This window comes from Meriones unguiculatus, chromosome 2 (genome assembly GCF_030254825.1).
Source record: "Meriones unguiculatus strain TT.TT164.6M chromosome 2, Bangor_MerUng_6.1, whole genome shotgun sequence".
NCBI lineage: Eukaryota > Metazoa > Chordata > Mammalia > Rodentia > Muridae > Meriones > Meriones unguiculatus.
Window position 1 is genome coordinate 52,799,291 of NC_083350.1, and position 4,957 is coordinate 52,804,247.

General features: G+C 48.6%; 1 long non-coding RNA gene across 1 annotated transcript; it reads left to right on the top strand.

Moving 5' to 3' along the window:
* The first annotated feature begins 2,032 nt into the window (after positions 1-2,032).
* LOC132652138 (uncharacterized) lies at positions 2,033-4,379 on the top strand. The gene is made up of 3 exons (XR_009589621.1): positions 2,033-2,157; positions 2,248-2,640; positions 2,853-4,379. It is a non-coding gene; the product is annotated as an uncharacterized LOC132652138 (long non-coding RNA).
* The last annotated feature ends 578 nt before the right edge of the window (positions 4,380-4,957 follow it).

Sequence of the window (4,957 nt, forward strand, 5' to 3'; positions counted from 1 at the left end):
AGTGTAGGTATTCTTGGGCTGAGAGTATAAGGAGCTTGGTTAGTGGAGTGCCTGTCCCAGCACCATGTAAAATAGACATGGCATCACATGCTTATAGTCCCAGCACTTGGCAGGCAGGAGGATTAAAAGTTCAAGGTTGGGCCAGGTATGGTGGTGCATAGCTATAATCCTAGCATTCTGGGGGGCAGAGAGAGGCATATTGTTGTGAGTTCAAGGCCAGCCTGGTCTACAGAGTGAGTCTAGGACAGCCAAGGATACACAGAGAAACCCTGTCTTGAAAAACCAAACAAAAAAGAAGTTCAAAGTTGGGCTAGCAAAATGGCTCACTGGGTAAAATCACTTTCCCTGCAAGCCTGATGATTTTGAACCCCTAAATTATTCTCTGACTTTTGCACCTTACACACACATACAAAATAATTTATAAATCATTTATTCACTCAAGGTCATCCTGGACTACCTAGCCAGTTTGAGTGCAGCCTGAGGTATATGAGACAGTGAGTCAAATAAAACAAAGAAAAGCATAGGACATTCCTAATCTGTGTAATAACTTGTAGCTAGACATTTCCAACCTTAGGTTTTCTTTCCTTTAAAAATGACTATTATTATTTTTTTAGGCATTACTGTGTGTGCATGTGCCACAATGCAGGTATGGAAGTCAGAGGACAGCTTTGGGGAGTCACTTTTTTCCTTCAGCCTTTACATGAATTACAGGTATTAAACTCAGGTCATCAGAGTTATGTGTCTTGCCAGCCAACCTCGGGTTTTCAATTAGCAGCTCATGTGCTCAGTATCTTAATGTTTTTTTTTTTTTTTTCATTTTATTTATGCATATGGCTTTTGTCTGAATGTGTGTCCGTGTAACCTGTATGTGTAGTGCCTGCAGAAGCCAGAAGGGGACATTGGAGGCTCTGGAGCTGGAGTTACAGCTATTGTCAGTGGCCACGCAGGTACTGGGAATCTGGAATCAAAGCCAGATCCTCTGGAAGAGCATCGAGTACTGATAACCACTGAGCCATCTCTCCAGCCCCTGTGTTCAGTATCCTGGGGACAGCAACTAAAAGTACTCCCTCTCCTGAGGTTTACAGTCTGTTTGGGAGCAGAGAGCTTGAACTTATGAGATAATGGTTACTAAGCTGTATAAACTGGTCCAGGAAATCGAGGATCCACAAGATTGACAGCTGCCAAGGATTTCACCAGAAGATACACAGAGCACTGCCTCAGGGGACCGGGAGGATCTGAGTAAAACCCATGGCGCCTTCCTTAACAAGAGCTCCCGTGCATAAAGAGGAGCATAACCACTCAATAACAGTGTCGGTGGCTTCTTCCCCCTTTTCTTCCTCCCCCCTGTCCTCTCCTCTTCACTACTCACATTTTATAAAGTACCCCCTCAGATACTGCCCGGTGTGGGCATGGTGTCCCATCAATCATCCTGGGGCACTGAGAGGCTGAGGCAGAAAGACTGCTATGAGTTGAAACCAGGCTTTGATGTGTGGTGTGACACTATCTCAAAACAAAGCAAGACAAAATAGGGCCAGGGATATGGCTGACTTGGTAGAGCTCTTGTTTAGCATGCACAAAGCCGTCTAGCCTCAACACGTAAAAACTGGGCATAGCAACTAGGTGCAGTGGCGCACGTCTGTAATCCCAGCACTCAGGGAGGCAGAGGCAGGTGGATCTCTTTGAGTTCGAGGCCAGCCTGGTCTACAAAGTGAGTTCAGGACAGCCAAGGCTACACAGAGAAATCTTGTGGGTTTTTTTTTTTTGGGGGGGGGGGACGACTGGGCATAGCCTGTAATCTCAGAATTGGGAGGTGGAGGCTGGAGGAGGATCAGAACTTCAAGGTCATCTTTAGCTATATGGGGAGTGAAGGCCAGCTGGGGTACAGGAGACCCTGTACGAAATGATACAAAATTGAAAACAAAATAAATAATCTCGCACGGCATTTAACAATAACCCCGTGATTACTTGGGGCAGATGGTACTGATCCATCTCACTAGTGAAGAAATAGGCTCGGGGTACTTGAATAAATTGCCTGAGCCGTAGAAAGAGAACTGGAAGCCTGTGTTCTGACTGCGAGCAGCGCAGCTTTCTTGGCTATGGGGAGCAGTGGGTAATTGGAGCAGGCGGAACAGAGGCAGAAGGAAATGGCGAGCCCAGGTAAGCCCCGTACACTCCAGTGACTCGGAGCATCTCTTTATGGAGCTTGAGCTTTCTGCCTTGTCCTCCAATTAGTATCCTTTCGCCCAGATCTCAGGTGCCAGCTCAGGAAGAAGACAGTTCCTGGCAGACAACCTCAACAGAGCAGAAAAACCGCAAGCCAGAGAGACCCACCGCGTCTACAGCCTCATTAGCACTGCGGAGCCACATGCATGCTGCAGGTTGTCACTCGCACTTTACTAAGCCCGAGGCCTGAAATAAATTAGTCTGTGTCTCGGAAAAACAAGGACATGTTGCTCATATGAAGAATTGAGTATTTGTGTGGATTAAGATGCCTCGTGCCAGTCTGTGGGTCAGCTCTTTTCTCAGGACACTGTCTCCCTCACCCTCCACCCAGACCCACCTGAACATCTTGGCCCTGCTCGGTTGCTTTCCAGTGGGAACTGGCCACCTACCTATCAGAGCCAAGCACTGAGGCTCCAGGTAGGGGGGCTTCAGCATCTGTTTTTGGACTGTGACTGCCTTCTGGGGTTGCCCTGGCAACCAACTGCCTGAATGTGTTTCTTAGAAAAGCCTGGGAGCTAGGGAGGAGGGAGGCAGTCCCTGAATGAGAGGAGGTAGGGAACAGTGATTGTCTGTTTTTCCTCCCCACGGTCTCCACTGTCCTGATATATTCTCTTACCTGTCTTCTCCAGGTCAACAGGACCAGCCAGAGACATTCCTTGAAGATGGGGGTGGGGGATGGGGAGTGGGGGGCTTGGTTTGGGAGCCTGTCCTGTTTAGCCTACAGTTAAAACCCAAATGCCCAGCCCATCCTTACTTAGCCGGTTCATACTATCTGCCTTTCAAAAGACTAACAGCATTTCATCTTGTAGGCTTCAACATCCTTCTTCCAAGAAGCCTATCCCAACCTGCCTTATGTGCCCCAAGAAAAAAATAGGCAATCCTGCTGTGAGGTTCAGTAACTAGCCAGGCATGGTGCTACATGCCTGTAATCCCAGCACTCAGTTGGTAGAGGTAAAAAGATCATTGAGTTCAATGTCATCTTAAGCTACATAGTGATTTGGAGGCTACTCCTTTGAGGTGCCTCAAAGGAACCAGGGCTGGAGAGATGGTCAGCGGTTAAGAGCACCTGTTGCTCTTGCAGAGGACACAGTTTGATTCCCACATAGGGGCTCAAAACCCCCTGGAACTCTAGTTTCACGGGGTATGGCTCCCAGTTCGGACCTCTGTGGGATCAGCTACACACGTGGTGCGAACACACACATGCAGGTGAAACAGTCACTCACATGGAAGTATAATAAAGAAGCCCGGTGCGGTGGGGCACGCCTGGAATCCCAGCACTCAGGGAGGCAGCGGCGGGCGGATCACTGTGAGTTTGAGTCCAGCTTGGTCTACAAAGTGAGTCCAGGACACCCAAGTCTACACAGAGAAACCCTATCTCAAAAAACAGAAACAGAAACAAAAAAAAAAAAAAAGTACAAAAAATAAATCTAAATTAAAAAAAATAAGCCAGAAGGTGGTGGTGCACACTTTTAATCCCAGCATTCAGGGAGGCAGAGGCAGGTGGCCAGCCTGGAACTCCACAGAGCGAGTTCCAGGACAGCCAGTGCTACATAAAGAAACCCTGTCTTGAAAAAAGAAAAAAGAAAGAATAAATAAGAACAAAAACCAAGCAATCACCTCAGTTGTATACTTATCTGTCTGTATAATCTCTGTGAGGCAAAGGACTGGGTCTTGACCTAGCACAGTGCTTGGCCCATAGGCACAAGGTAACGGCTGCTGAATGGGTAGGAGACTGAATGAGAACACAGGGATCTGACAGAAGCAGAGGGGGAGGGGCGGGGAGCTTTTCAAGCAGGGGCTGGAGGAAGCAGCATTCACAGAGGAATCTGAAATGATTCAGCTCCATCTACAGTACGTGCGGTGTGGGATGTGGAGTGGAAGGTAGGCCAGGGCGAACCAGGACAGACTCAAATGCTGAGTTAATTCAGCTGGGCCAGCTCAGCCGCAGATTTAAGGCAGTGCTTTGAGAAGACAGAGCTGACCAGGTGTGGAGGACCGGCGAGGGAAAACCAGCAGGCAGGGAAATTAGTCAGGAGACTGTTTTGACAGCCCAGATTTGATGTGTAAAGGGTCTAGACAAGAGCGGTGATGGGGGAAACGCAGGAAAGAAATAAACCACCCAATTCTGTTGGATCGCTTCCTCCCGCAGCCTGGAAACATCAGCTGCTGCCTAACCTTGGTTAATTAGGACCCTCTGGTTGTCATCTGAATTGACTGGTCCTGGAGTTCTGTGTTGTACAGAAATCCTCACTGCCAGCTAGAGTGCTGCTACTACTTATAGGGACTGGGCGGGGGGGGGGGGACTGCTGGGGTGTCTGGAGAGCCAAGGAAAGCATGTCCAACTGTTCTAAGGTTCACTGTTTAGTAGTAGCTGTGTCACCAAAGGCAGGGGAGTGGGAGAGGACATGACTTACCTCGCAGATACCATCAGGAAATTCCAGATTAAAACCAAGAAAGAAAGAAAAAGCTTCTTTACTAGCATACGTCAAGGAGAGCATGTGTTGGTCAACTTTAGATGGAAAATTGAGTCTTTCTCTTGCCACACCCTAAAAGAGCCCTCAGGAAACAGCCGGAGGGTTCTCGAAGCAGGCCTGTTTGCCTTCCTTCCTGCACGGTGCATCTGGACTGCATATGTTGAGCACATGGCTGCACCCCCTCCGCCCCTCCTCAGAGCCGTGACTTCACCCACAGCACGAGCTCAGCAGCTGGAAGAGGCTGCTTACAGGCGCTGGCT